General features: G+C 43.9%; 1 long non-coding RNA gene across 2 annotated transcripts in view; it reads left to right on the top strand.

Annotated features, from left to right (window-relative positions):
* LOC146775854 (uncharacterized) overlaps window positions 1–16,019 on the top strand; it is a 1,053,880-nt gene that overhangs the window by 425,542 nt on the left and 612,319 nt on the right. The window lies entirely within an intron of this gene.

A 16,019-nucleotide genomic window follows, 5' to 3' on the forward strand; every position in this document is an offset into this window, starting at 1 on the left:
ACGCCAAATTACAATATCACAGGGAGACCCAAGGGTCACCCCTGACCATGGAGACGTCAGAGACCCCACTGACCATGAAGATGTCAAGCACACCCCAGACCATAGAGATTTCAGACATCCCTGACCACGGAGATGTGAGAGACACCCCAGACCATGGAGATGTGGGTCGGTTTCGACAAAGCTCGCAGATGTTGTGCAAACCTTTTTACCCACCAACATCACTTAAAATACCGACATCAGCTTAACTTTGAAATGTCTCAAAAGGCAAATGTTTGGAAGCTCAAATTTCACTAAAATAGCAGACATCTACTAGGAGATGGTTCAACAAGCAAACACCACTAAACACTCAACATGTGCACGTACAGCCAATAGGAACTCCCCAATTTTTTGCTATCTGCCAGGAGACAATTATTCACGGCCATAATTGGAAATATTGCAGCCATCGCGCTCCTTAGCCGATTTCGCTGCAATTTTGTGAATCACAAAATGCTGGAGGGTTTGCCTAAAGGAAGACGCCTCGCATGTTTCCCAGGTGCGTACGTGCAGCAGCTCCCACTGTCCAGAGTTTTATCAAGGATGCTGGGATCTGCATTTCTATTTAATGATACATGTATATGATAAAATACGAATGCCGGTCCGGCATCCTTAGTAAAACTCTGGACAGTGGGAGCTGCTACATGTATGCATATATACACAACTACAAATCCTAAAATGCAGTACAAAAACCTGACTTGGCTGTGGTAGTCATGCCTGAACCTAGTAAACATAAAAATGCTGAGAAAGGTGAGGTGCCCACATCTGAGTCAGTGGTTCTTTTGCTTTCACAATGTGCCAGCAAAGTTCTAAACCATTACACTTAAATAAAGATGGAAAGTTTTACATTTGTATAAAACTATTCACCATTCTGAGTCTCCTACAACATTCCATTTATTTAGCGTGAAAAATACTAGTTGAAAATCATTTTAATTTATTCATGTAGTAGTTTCTTTGTATCTAAATAATAAACTCGCCAATACGCATTTTCTTTTTTCAAGAAAGTGCACAGTAGCTTAAAATAAAAAGCCACAAATGTGTTCCAAAAAGTGTAGAAATCCTCATTACTCTGTAGTATCAGTTTCACATTCTAAATAGTTTTTTAGTCTTCATACTTTGAAAATACATGCACACTAACACACTCACTTACTCCTCCAACCCCCCCACCCACCTCAAAAGACCCAAAATAGAAGCAGTGCTTGACCTGTGCTGGTAGGACGTGTTGTGAAAAAGTAAGTGCTTGTCTGTGATGATTCAAGGCCTCCTCCCTGCCCCCCTCCCATTCACAGACTCACAGCCTGGGATATCTGATGAACGCGCTTGTTCACTGACCCTGTAATGTAATGGTCCCAAACTCTTCAGCGCCGATGACACGCCTGAGAAATACCTGCACAGGAGAGACATGTCTTTTACTAATTGTTCTTCCTAATAAGTGCCCGCTCTTCCCCTTCTTTCGCATCAGCTTCCCTGTGGGCCCTTCTCTTTGAATGGTGACAACCTATCCATATACATCACATACTCATGCCGAAAGTATGTGACATTTTTAGTTGTAATTGGCTGTAATGTAGGAGGGAGCAGCTATTATGGTTGTGCAGCCCCACGTAATGATGTGTGTGCGTACAGCCAATAGGAAATCCCCATTTTTATTTTGCTATCTGCCGGGAGATCATTTTTCGCCGCCTTAATGGGAAATATTGCAGTCATCACGCTCCTTGGGCGATTTCACAATAATTTTGTGAATTGTGAAATGCTGGAGGGTCTGTTTAATGGAATGGAATAGAAATATCGCCAGACCAGGGCCTTGCGATCTAATCACCAGGAATTGCTCCGGATTCCTCGCTTTGCAAAAGCCAGGATTGGCGGGCGAGCCTTCACGGTGAGAACTGCTTCCCTTTGGAATTCCATGCTTGACCATCTTCGTAAGGCTGAGTCTGAACTTAAGTTCAGGAAGACTTTGAAAACCTGGCAGTTCGATCTACCTTAGTTTGCCCCCCCCCCCCTCCCTATCTGCTGTTCAGCAGTTTTAGAGCCGGGACACCACCGTTGGTGGTAGCTGTGCGCTGTATAAATAGAATGGAATGGAATATGTCAATGAAAATTTAGATGCCACAAATTGCAATCTGCTGTTGTCTACACTTGGTACGTGGGAGGAAGTTGAGAGATTACAGGAAGCAGTGCCCGGTGCAAAACAGCAAGTTGGGTCAGAGCAGGTTATATCAAAAGAGATAAGGATGACATTTGGGTTTCAGGAGATCGAAGGCCTGTACTGCCAGCTAGCTTGTTACCTCCTATGGTGAGACATTATCATGTTCCTGCACATGCAGGGAGAGATGCCATGGTGAGTCTTTTTAGGCACAATTTATCCCTAGATTCAGATTGATGGCTGAATATTTGTGTCACAGATGTGTTATGTGCCAACAGCAGAATGTAGGCCGAAGAACAGCAGGAACACTGACTCATGTAGGGAGATCAGGAGTTCTCTTCACCAGAATTGAAGTAGACTTTTTTGAGCCACCTGTGTGCAATGGGTTGAGATATGTTCTAGTGATTGTGTGCACCTTCTCATGCCGGGATGAAGCTTACCCTACTAAGAGATATGACAGTCTCACCGTAGCAAAATGTTGTTGAGGGAGTTAGTTCTACGATTCGGCTTCCTGACTCTTTTTGGAGTCAGACTGAGGAACTCATTTTAATATTGAGGTCCTGAAGATGTTATGTGGAGCATTACAAGTCAGAGTCTCCACTGCAGGTAACAACCAGAAGCTTCTAAATTGTGGAGCTAATGAACATCACTATGAAATCAAGGTTGGCTAAAGTGTGTGCTTTCACATCTCTGAAATGGCCTGATGCTTTGCCCCTTGTACTGATGAGTCTGAACAGTACTACAGATAGGATGACGGGATTGTTGCCCCAAGAATTCATCATGGGGAGAGACAACAGACTGCGAGCTGTGCCTGCGAATGCACTTGTGAACATTACTGATGACATGATTCTTGATTACTGCTAAGGCCTAGCTGATGTGGTAGGTTATGTGTCTCACCGGGTTGGAGAGACTACAGCTCTGTCACAACAGGAGCAGGGCCATGACCTTTGTCCCAGCGACTGGGTAACGGTAAAGAAGCTTATTCGCCAGTCGTGCTTGGAGTCTAGGTGGCGTGGCCCCTGCCAGGTGATTTTTGTCACAACTGCTGTGATGTGCAGAGGTCTCCCTAACTGGGTACATGCTGCCCACATTCACAGTCCGCTCGATTATATATTAGCACTTGTTCCTGATGTTGCGGTGGTTACAGTAAGACAAAGGGAGCAGGTTAGTCAAGCTGTTGGGGATCAGCAAAAGCTGAGACAGCACTTGTTTGGCCGAAGGGGGGTCTGAAAGAGTAAACAGTTGAAGTCAGTACAGAAGGGTCCCATCCAGAAGAGTTGACTGCGCAACACTCAGACGCTGGTGAAGGGCAGTTGTGTCTGGAGACTGGTGGCTAAGGAGACAAGGGAGAGGGAGACGCTGCTTGTCTGAAGTGCACGTACCACAGTCTGTCCCTGATGATACTGAGGGAGTTGGCGTGAGTGACAGTGATGAAGAAGGGCCAACAGTAATGAGATTAAAGAGAGCAAGGGTACCCTGTTGAAGGTACTCTGCCCCTGAATGGACTTACCTAGCCGTCAATCAGTGGGAGAGAGCATTTTACACCTTTTGCTATAGCAATTCGCATCCAACTGAGCCTCCTTGAACTGAACTTGGTGGCTGTACTGAGTTGTGAAATTGAATGGCCACTAAACAGACAAGTCAATTTATTCTGTAAGTGATCATTAGTGAGTTTGAACTGCGCATTTATTAGAGACAAACTTAACAAGATTTGAAGAGGCACTTGAACTTTGATTTGCTGTTTGTGCCAATGGATACTAACTGCAAGGACTGTGCTGCAATCTTCTAGTTAAACGGTCTGTCATCGAAGAACTCATGGAGCCTAATGCAAACACTAATACAGGAGTATTTGCTATTGTGAAATTAGTGCTAGTTGCTTTATATATAATTCTGAATTCATTTCATCACATACTGGTACAAGTGCCTAGGTCTATATGTAACTCTCAAATGCCATTTTCTACTGACAATAGTTTATCCGCAATAGATGAGAAAGAATTACATGTAGATGTTTCTAAAGATTACTTTTTGAAAGTATATTCTAAACTGCTTTATGAATATGCTGACACTATGGATGCTAGGGATTGCTATGTTTGCATGCAATTATCTGCATCAGTTGCTGTGGGGATTATGTACAACCACCACCCCATGACATATAAAGTTACTTGTAGTTTATTGCTGAGCTTATTCTATAGGAAAGGTCATTTTCAATACTATTACCCTTATCATGACTTGGGGCCTGATTTGGATCTTGGCAAACGGGTTGCTCAGTAAACACGGTGACAGATATCCGATCCACTAAAAAATAAATCCCATTATATCCTATGGAATTTATATTTCGGAATACAGGATATCCATCACCTTTGTGACGGAGTAACCCGTACGCTGAGATCTAAACCAGGCGCTTGGTCTTTTCCGAAGTTCCAGTGCTGAAGCACTTGAATAGACAACCTGATGCTAAAAACACAGAGATAGTGAGACAGTAGCAGACAGAAGAAGAGACACCTTGGCTAAAGTGAATTATAAAAAAAATGCCACCTTGGGCTAAAGAAGGAAGCAAACACAAAATAGTGGGAAACATGGCTGCATCAGCTTTAGATTGGCAACATAAAGGGAAATTATCTAGTTTCAGTAGAAAATCCACAACTGACACATTTTTAGAGGGACTAGTGAATGTGACCTTACATTTGAAGTTCGAGGAAATTTTGGATTATTTTTAGATGTAGGAGATCCTGTTTTTCCTGGAAATTATTACATTGTGGGAAAAGTGCATTTTACAAATTACCCAAGAGATAGCATGGAACATATTACATGAAGATAGTTCTTCCAGAAATATATCATGTGGGACAAATTGATGATGTGGCAAATTGTAAATGTAAATGTCAAGGTACTTATAGAGCGCACTGTCACCAGACGGCCACCTTGCGGTGTCGCCTTTTGCGGTTTCCTGGCGCTGATACTCATACCGCTGTGGAACCCCTCCTGGCTTTCCCTGTGAAGTGTCCACTCCTGGGCACCCCCAGGGTGAAGCCAGGCATCCTTAGCGCTGTATGGGCCGGTGTGGAGGCTAGGCAAGCTATTGCCCAGAGTTGTAGCGTGGGGCCCGTGATTAGAAGAGGCACCGAGGCGAGAATAGACAGGTCCGAGGAAATTGAGCCCGAGCGCCGCCGAGGCGGGAATCGAACCCTGGTCCCTGGCCAGAACTCTGCTTAAGGGTCTGCCGCTCTAACCATTGAGCCACACTCCTCCACGGCAAGGGAACAACACGTGAGAACCACAAGAGATGCTAGTGATAGGGAAATTGTAGAAGACGTTTTTGGTGCTTTGATTTCATCTGTAGGAATGATACTCCACTCACACAAGATTATAAAGCTTTGTACTGTAGTTGATAAACTATCTACTAGTACAGCTGGAAGATGTTTAGTTACAGATATAGAAATGGTTGCCAAGAGAGCAATGGGTTTGCGAAATTGACTTGCTTCGGATGTCCTTCTTGCAAAAGAAGATGGAGTCTGCCGGATGTTAAAAGTTCAACAATACTTAAATTCAAGACGAGAGTTAAGACTTGAAGAAATACATTAGCAACATTACTGACCTGAAGAAGGATTTGAAAGCGTTAATAGCAACAGGTGCTTCAGGACGAATAAATGAATAGGTAATGGATTTTCTGCTTTAGGCAGATAGTTTGGAAACCTAGGTAGTGGAATTGTTGGAACCATCCTTAAACCCTTAGTGATAATTCCTGTTTGTGTATCATTCCTGATTGTGATCTATAAGGTATATTAACATGTACAAGCACAGAAGGAAGTGAAGAGAAAGAAAACAGATATGGAACTGGAGGATAGACAAGGGAGATACTATAATGACATGACATTTCTGGAGGATTCCAGAAGGAAGATGACCAAAACAACCAGATTGTAATTTGTCCATCTGATAAGAGATTGATGTGATGGCTTGATTTACTCTCAGCGTGGGGGATTGGTTCAGCACAAAGACTGACCACCCTTTATATGTCATAGACAATTAAGAAACACACAACATGAAAATGCACTTGGCACATGATTTATGTATGTTTTAATGAATTATTGTAAGATTTTCACTTGGCATTATTAAAGAGTGCCTTCACTGTAGGAATAGAGAACTTGCTTACATGAATGTCTTACCATAACTAAGTGTGACAAATAAAGAATCAAATTTATAAGGGGGAGGTACTACAACCTCAAATTGTAATGAGTAAGCTTGACAGTTTTGAACCATTGGAAACTAGGCAACCAACTTTTAAGTTTGCTAGTTGAAATATTGCAGGAGTTGCTTCAAAGGCGACGGACCCAGAATGGTTACATTTGATTATTTCATATGATGTAATTCTTCTTTAGGAAACCTAAGCACGTGAACCTTTCTTTGGTGTGGGAGGATGGAGAGCCAAGGTGGATTATGTATCTTGATCTGTGTAACACATTTAATTAAAACTACAGTTGTTCCTGCCAAGCATAAGGGGACACAGTAATATGGGTGGTGGCAACTCAAACCTTAAATTTCTTTTTGATCACTTTTTATAATTCAGTGGTTAACATAGGATGTGAAATCTCTGCACTATTTAAGGTACTGCATAGCCTTGAAACCAGGGGTCTCCTTTTGTTGCAGAATTTTAACTTTGTACTTGGGGGTGATTTTAATGCTAAAATTGGTCAACTTAGCTACGTTGAGAATCTTTTTGAGAGGGAAGTGCAATATAGCCACTCACACGGGGCTGATATAAGAGGACAGTGGCCGATAAGAGCTGTAGGTCACACTGATCTAATAGACTTGGGCACTTTAATTGGGCTAGGTTTTAGCAACAAACCAACTTTTATAGGATGGGGAAAGGGAACAATCATTGATTTTATATTCTTATCAAGGTCAATGGGTAAACGGGTCAAATTGAGCAATGTCATACCTACTGGTTACAGTGATCACAACTCCATAGTGTTTGATCTACTAACACCTTCAGGGGAAACAAGAATTAGAAATCCAGGTCTGATCGGACTAAAATCCATTGATAAGGGACACAGAATAATGCTATGGAGATCCCTCGCCGACCCCTTTCAGATTCCTTACAGACCGCTTCCCTAATTCCATGTTTTCCTGATAACCTATAACCTGAGTGGACTTTGAGAGGTTTAGACCTCAATGCTTTTTGATCCTTGCACAAGTGTGGCTTAGGCAGACACTTATTCCTGATCCACTGAAGAATCTTGACCGAGCTTCTGAGATGCCAATGCTTCCCCACTTGATTTATTTTTGTCTTGTACTAACTTCTTCGATGAAACTTTCCTGATTTGTTCCATTTCCCAAACTACCCTTTGGACTTTGAAATTCTAGATTAACAATGTATAGGGGAGAGAACCTTGGATTATTCTCTGAGCACAAGATTTTGATGCTGTTGATCTGCATTGCTATTACTGACTTGCCTGTATGTTTGATATTAATTCGCCTTAAAATCTTTAGGCATCTGGGAATCCCAGTTGTTGTTCGGTATGTTTGCAGCCTGGTTTAAGAAGTCGTTTATTTGAATTTGATGAATAACTTGTAATACAATTTGGTTGATCTTGGCTACCGACCCCTGGTCCTCATTGTGTAGCCAAATGAGTTGCACTTTTAATCAAATCTGATTAATGTTAATGCTAACTCCCATCACCTCTCTTTCTGAGAAAAAGCTCTATCGGAGGCCCAATTGTAAGCAAGTGGGCACAGAAAACACTGAATCCCCAGTATAGTCAAGGGAATGAACATAGAGCCCAATTGGGCTCTGTCTTAATGTCCTTTTCTAACTACTACTCGGTTTGAGACCTGGGGGGACTCAGTCCACTAAAAGCCTTGCATCCTGTCATTCTACGCAAATGGTGGGGAAAACCTGATTCCACAGTTTTTTTTAAAGAACGCAGATGCACTGGTAAAGCTGTCAGCCAAAATATGTATATCCTCGAAGAAATTAATTGGATTCCTTCAAGAAAATCCAGCACAGTAGGAATTCAAGTATAAAAGGGTGCAATTTGAATAAATATATTCTATTAAAGTTGCTTTCACCATGAGATGCTTTATTGTTCTTTTTCTAGCTTGAATCAAAAAATATTTTAACCGAAAAAAATGTCTTCAGAGTAAGTCAGCAAGTGTTTCACTGTAGGAAAGTGCCTCTTTTGACATGGTTAGCCCCCGCTTTTTACTTGATGCCTGATGTGATTTCAAACTGTAAGTACACTGGGATCCTCTTAAACAGGTTCCCAGTGCCAGATCTCTTTTCCAAAACTGCACTACGATTGGCACAACTTCATCCACCCCTGTGAGTCCCTAGTAATTGGTACCCAGGGCCAGGGTACATAGGTCATGGGTACTGAAGAGGGTTCACTAGGACTGCAGCACAAATCAAGCCACCCAGAGACCCCTCACCAAGACCATGCAAACTGCCACTGCAGGCGGCGTGTCTTGGTGCAGAGAAAGCTGAAGAGTCTACATGGCACACAGCCCTGTGTGCCATGCCCTCACACACAGCATGAGATAAAGGTTAGTCACCCTTACTGCCGGCCTTACAGCCCTAAGGCAGGGTGCACTATACCCCATGTGTGGATATATCTGCACAAGCATATATGACCCCACAATATCTGAGCCATTCTTGGACAGTGTAAGTGCACAGGGAAGCCATAAAGAGTAAATGGGCTGGATACTTGTCATTACGAGTTTCCTAGCTCCATTATGGCCTCACTGTACCCTAAGATGTTTGGTACCAAACATCTCATCTTAATAAATCCTAACTGAGGCCAGTGTGGGATGTATTAATAAATGCACACAGGAGACCCTTTAGAGGGCCCCCTGATAAACCTACCAAGCACTGGTGTGGTCTCTGACTAGTCGTAGCCGGTCTGCCACCACAAGACATGTTTCTGACCTCATGGGGTGAGAGCCTGCGCTCTCAGAGGCCATAATAAAAGCCTGCTCTGGGCAGAGGTGCTTCACACCTCCTCCAGACTGGAATAGCCTTCCACAGCAGAAAGCTTCAAAGACGTTACCGCCTTTGAAGTTCAACCCAGGCTTCTAAAGATAGTGGGGGATGCCAATCCCCCCCATCCTGCTCCACATTTAGCAGGAGAACAGGTGGAAACATTTGTTGGATGAAGAGGAGGAGTGTCCACACGGTGTGGCAGGCGATGTGAACCCCTCTCCTGAAAATCCACCACCTTGAGATGGGTGTAGGCACCCTAGAGGTAGGTAGCCTACTACCTGTCTCCTCCTGTAACGCCCCAAAATTCAGTATTTGGGTGGCATCCATAGACCTTGAACCCAGATTCGACCGACAAGAAGAATGGGACAAAGAAGGCTTGCTGCCTGAGAACTGAAGCCCTGCTGCAGAAGAAATTGACGCCAACCCCTGCCTTTTGCCTCTAGGAATCGACAATCATAGTGTACTAGGTCATCCTGAACCTCTAAAGGCTCCAAAAACCCCAGAGCTCCTCCATCCAACCTATGAAGAATCACCAAGAAACTCCCTTGAAGTGAAGACACCGATCTTGCTGAGTCCAGTGTTGGTTGATGTGCTGCTCTCCGATGACTTTGCTGCAGCACCTGCACCAAAAGAGGTACACCAGCTCCTGAGGGTCAGATCTGACTCCCACCAAGTTTGAGACACGAGAACCTGAGCCGGAATAACACCGTAACAATACCCAGGGTACCGAACCCACTACAGCAAACAGCGACACGAAGAGTCCATGGCGGCCTCCAACAATACCAGAAGCAAGCACCCATCGAGGAACTTTAAGACTCTGGAGCCCAGCTGTCCCAAAATCACCTCTCCAAGTTGCCTGCTTCTGACTGCAAGGACTTCTCGACGCACAACACCCGTCTGACCTATCTGCTCTGCACCAGGCCCCAGTACCAATAAACCAGCCATGCTCCCATGGTCCTGTGGCCCTTGCAACCTCCTCCCTCCAGTGGGACCCACCAGACTTACCTCTAAGTCCCTTTAAATATTGTGGAGCAGCTGGACAGTTTCCTGCCTCAGTGGATCTCTATATTACCTACCTTAGTGTCTCTGTAAGATTTACTAAGCTCCGTCAGCATCTGATTCTTCTTACCGTTACCTCAACAACATCCTTAACTGATCCCTCTTGCCACTCATTGTTTTTAATGTCATCTCTGTACCCCCTCTAGCTAGGTTTTTCGCCCCAGAGATGTTCCTCGTGTCTATGTAAAGTATACAGGATATATTGTTAACGTCTCTTCTTTTGCATAATATTTACAGGGCATGGTTCACACGTTTGCATCCCTGTGAAGAGTAGAATTAGGTCTTTCTGGTCCTGATGAAATGCCATGATCCATTATGGACTGTAATAGGCATGAAACATGTTAACCTTGCTATTCACTACCTCTGCAGCTAAATAGATCATTACATCTATTTTATGGTCACATCACGCTTTTAACATTGACAAAGGAACCAGAGTATTAAAACTTTAGGTCCTGTCCTGACCCTTTTAGCCATTATTGACCGACTTTTCGTTCACCCATTCTACTCACATTTCATCACTCATCCATGCAACATACATCGGCAAAAAAGAAAAGATCTCCGGCAAAGAGCCCCCTCGAGGGGCTGTTGAGCATTGCAGCGCTGGCCCAACGAGGAGCTGCCCGATGATGCATGACACCCCCTGGGTGTGTGAGGGCCCTTGCTCCTAAAAGGAACACTCCCCTCCACCTACTAGACCTAGCTTCCCACTTAGGAACAGCACATTCTCCATTTTTTCATCACTGGCGGGGCTCGTGTGCTGGACCTCATAAAAGCTCCAGTCCCTCCTTCCTTGTATTCGTTTGGAAGTAGAACCAGGTGACTGACCACAATATCGGAAATAAAATATTGTGTGACCAAAATATCGTGTTAAGAATATTGTGCTGTGCACAAGAATATCGTGAAGGTAAGTTTCAATTGGTAAGCAAAGTTTTACTGAGCTTAACTCCATTTATATATACATCATATAGCAGAAGAAAGCAGGCACACCAGGTAGCGTGTGATCACTATTATTTCTTTATTTACAAGGGATCTAGACAAATATATATATAATTATTTTCTGGTGCGTAAATGTGGAGTTAAGAATAGTAAATCTATACTTACCTGTTTGCCCTTACCTTCTCAATATTCTTGTCCTCAATATTTGAGCCATGATATTTCAGCCACACAATATTCTTGTCCTCGATATTCTGTCAGGCAACTATAAAACCCTTTTAGGTTACTTCGCATTAATAGCACCCATTTCACTTTTACAATTATGCGATGCTTACTTAGCCAGGTATATTACATTGTACTCCTTGCTCTCTGTAAGTGGTGCAGCTAAGAAGCTCTTTAGGAACTGTTTGCCAATAAATACCCCAAAACAATAGGTTGTGCATGTCACAGCCTTGCCTTATTATCTTTCAGTTGAATTCTCAACACACCCACACTCCCCTTAAGTACATTGCCTTTGCCCTGAATTGGTATTTTAGCTGGTGGAGTAGTTTGTGACCTTTCTCTTGCCTGCTGCTACATAGCATCCTAATGCTCGCGCAGTGTACTGGGAGGTTCGACACACCTGCTCTATCTGCTACACCTCCTACTCATTTTAGTTTTTGAGTAGTGGTTTTCATGGCTTTGCGTGATCCACCAACATCATAGATGAACTCAAAGAAATGTGGGAAGGTCGCCCAGGAAAAGAAGGGCATTACCAACTTGGATAATTTTAAGAACCCAATGGTCTCACATGATGGAATGCTAATAAGTCAAGCAATGGGTGTGGAGTATTTTACCAAAAGAAGTGATTATGTTACTGGGCAAAATGGCGATCGAACTGGTGTCAGAGGAGAGATGAGTGGGATGTTAATTCAGGCACTTCCTGGTTCTCAAGAAGGACAGGACGCTTAGACCTCAGGCTCTTGAACTACGTCCTCAAAAAGGAAAGTTCAGAATGATGACACTTGCTCATGTTCTGGAGGCCTTAGATCCCGTGGGCTGAATGTTGTACTGGTCTGAAAGTGAGGTTGAAGGGTGAATTAACGAATGTTTGGTCGTGATGCTAAGTGAAGAGAAAGGAGTCGTTCTATTTACCGCAAACTTTGGAGCCACCCAAGCCTAGCCAACATGAAAGATCCACCTGGGTTGCTTTATAGGCTGAGGTCTCTTACTGCTGATATGCGAGACACCTTGAATATCCTCTGAAGTATTTGCATTGCAGATGGAGTTGGCGAGTAGGGAGAAGAAAGTAACCCAGAAAGTGGGTCATAGATCTGCTGTCTTTAAATTCCTCCACATCTGCATCATCCTTATTCCCAAATAACTGAGGTCCATCAAAGAGGACATTCGTTAATGAAGTCTGGGTGGCTCTTAAATATTCTGCGCAATGCACAAAGCAATACTGTCTAATAATGATGATGTTACCATACACCATGGAGGACAGACATCACAGTATCCATTCCGGAATGTAAAACCTACTTTGCAGCATCCGGCCTATCATATACTCGGAATAGGTGCTGCTCGTGCCTGCGAGCAAGGATGGCAACATCTTGTGTGCATTTCACAAGTGCCAAGAGTGTAATAGTCCAGAAAGTCAACTGCATTTAGAGAGCATAATGCCAAACAGGGAGAAGGAAGCACTTTTTGGCTATAGTGTTGATTAGTTGTGACTCTGTCAGCAGGAAAAGAATTTGAGTTCACTTTACTTGATGAAAACTGCAATACGAGCCTTTCTGGAGTTGGATGTTGCATCAAAAAATTAGAATTACCTGGAGCCGGCCGGTAATGCTTAACAATGTGGTGACTCTAGACGGAGCTGAAAATGACTTTTCGGTTGCCAGGGCTAAGTTAGGCAGGGCATCATTTAAAGACAACAAAGTGATCGTCCATGTTGCAAAATATATGTGAGGAGGCTAACTTTAGTTTCTTTCTTGTGAAGTGGTTAATCCAGTACTTCCAGACGGCTGTAATACACAGCCCCAAAGGAGGCACCTTCCTCCGTTGCAGGGCCTAAAGGCTAATCCAGGTATCCAAGCAAATGCTTGAAAAGTTGAGGTAAATTCCAGGTAATGCTAGAGAACCTACGAGTTGGAAGTAAACTTTCTGCCTCCTCATCGTCAACTTCATCATGTTCATTGTGTCTGAATTTGACCCCGAAATGTCTTCCGATCTCCTTAAAAATTGTCCCGACAGAGAGAGTCCTCGTTTGCCTTGGTAATTCTGGGGCAGATTTAAAAGCCCCATGCGCCACTTTTGCGTCATTTTTAACATGGGAAAAGTGACGCAAAAGTGGCGCAAGGGGCTTGTAAATCTGCCCCCCTGTGTTTAAATAAGAGGGCGTGCTCTGACTGAAGAAGGCTGTCAAACAGAGGACGGAGCCAGTGATATACCATCATAATCATCGTCTTTCCTGACAGAGGGCCAGGAGGCAGGGCCTGGATCTAAGGGGTGGTGGCTCAGCCTGGTACTGTTTGCACGACAGTAAGACGAAGGGGCATATTTATGTAGGTTCTGCGTTGCCCTTCGGCCACAAAAGGGGGTGGAAGGGTGACGCAAAACCTGAGTAGGATTTATCAAGCCACGCAAGGCCACCTTGCTTGGCCCTGAGTGGCTTGATAAATCCAGAGTAACAGAACAAAGCGCAAATAGTTGTGTTGTGTTACTCTGCACCAGGGAGGCGTTCCATGGGGGGAGAGTGGGTGTTCCCACGTATCCACCCATGGACTTTGGTGCATTCGCAGATTTAAATTAGTGGTAGACCTGGGAATATGTCAACAGGCTATGGCTCCTCAGGTGAGGCGCAAAGAGGAGAAATATCTTCATTTCTCCTTGTTATTTGCTCTTTCTATGTGGGCTGCATTCTATAGGCCACTAAGAAAGAGTAAAATGCCTCACAGGATTGTTTGTGTGAAAGAAGGTGTTCCTGCCTGCACAAAAACAATCCTACTTACAACGCAGAAACCCTTGCACCATGATCCAAGGGTGCCTGAGCTGGAACTAGGCAGCACATTGAATGCGACATCTATTGTTAACTATGGCGCATTCTTGCCCTTGCTGTGCCGCGTGATATCTTAATAAATATGCCCTTTAGTTTGGGGTCAGTTGATGCTGGTGGAAGCCCAAATGTTGGCATGGTCTTTGTAATGGGGCTGGAAGGTGCACCAAAGAAGCTGGACAAGTTTGAAAATCTAGAACATGGTCTCACCGAAGGCTGCCACTTACTGCAGAGTAGATGCCAGAGAACTCAAGGTGTATTTGGAATCCGGTCTGAGTTGGACACAGAAGTCAGAGTCAGATGACACAACAGCTCCCTGCTGACTGCATGACCTTCCCCGGGAATGGGAGTCCGGAAGCCAAGGAGCTAAGGATGTGCGTCTTGCATTCTTTCCTTGACTTACCTTTTAACTTTACATTGGAACACCTGACAAGGGCGAACGAGTAGAATTCAGGATTGTGTGTTCCTCGATGTAATGTTTTGGCCTCCCTTTCTCAGCTGGCCTTCGAATACATCAAGAAACAATTGACTTAGAATAATGATTGATCGGGGGGAGGGGGGACAGATGTCATGCAAGTGTGCCACTTACATCTGCTTTTGACAAGTGTAGACAGCTCGAAACCTGTCATCTTCAGGATCAACATCCCTGCATACTGACAGTTTGCAGAAAATTGGTAACTTTGCTGAACACCAACGGTGGCAGCTCTGGAGCCTCATCTGCAGATCTCATCTGGATTTGACCTCAAAGCGCACGGGTGACCTGTATATAGTTCTGCATCATAATGTCAGGAGGCAGGTGGAGCCATGGAGGACGTCGATGGCATCGCCAGCCGATGTGTGCGAGCTATTGCAAGTGATTCTAGCTCCTGTCTGGCAATTAGAGAGATTCATGAGGCAGGAAATCTAAGGATAGAATCATCTAGCAGGATTCAAGCAGGCAGAGAAAAGGTGTGGATTGATATGACTGGAAGCTTGAGGTTTGGCTTGATGAATGAGCCTGGTCTGTTATAGTGAGTAGGGTGGCCATTAAGAATGGATCTATATTTACCATTTCTTGACTGAACACTTTCCTGCAGCGTTCAGTCAATAGTTGCTTCTAATATTTCCACTTGTTTAGACTTGATTGCTGGTCTATTCCAGAAGTACACACCATATGATTTTAAACACTTTGTGACTTGTCTTTCCCAATTAATCACGTTTTTGGCAACCAGGCCTGGACGGCTGGGTTTAAGAAACATGATTGAGATGAAGAAGGGTAGCAGTTTCTGAAGGTACAGAGTATGTTGAAAAAGAGGCCTTGTGCACACTGCACACAATATTGCTGATGTTGCTCTACAAAGATCCTGTGAAGAGCTTTCAGACCAAATGTTGAATAGTCTTGTTTCCTAAGGCTGAATCACAACTTTCTGATATTGCCTAGCATCATCTGGTGTTTCAGGACCTGCATCTGGAAAGGCACTGCCTAGGTGATGTTGCAGTATGGAATCATGAATCATGGGAGGATCAGGTCAATGCGCAGGTTGACATGCTGGTCCAGCTGGAGTAGTCACTCTTTTAGATAGTTTATGCTCTCTGGCAAGTATAAGCAATCTGGCCACATGAATAGTAGCAAGGTATTTAACTCCCCTTCTTGAAAATACGCGAGTTCCAAGAAGGATGTCTGCTTCAGTCTCTTATTCCCTCTGAAGTTAGTAGTGCATCCAATTCTTATCCGCACACATTTTGAGATGAGTTGGTGTTGTTCTACAGTCTAAGCCAAGGATGGCATGCAGGAGTTCAACATCAGTGACAAAGGATCCTTGGAGGATGCTGCATGCAAATGTTGTCCAGCTATTTGGACTCCC

Source organism: Triturus cristatus, chromosome 12 (genome assembly GCF_964204655.1).
Source record: "Triturus cristatus chromosome 12, aTriCri1.1, whole genome shotgun sequence".
NCBI lineage: Eukaryota > Metazoa > Chordata > Amphibia > Caudata > Salamandridae > Triturus > Triturus cristatus.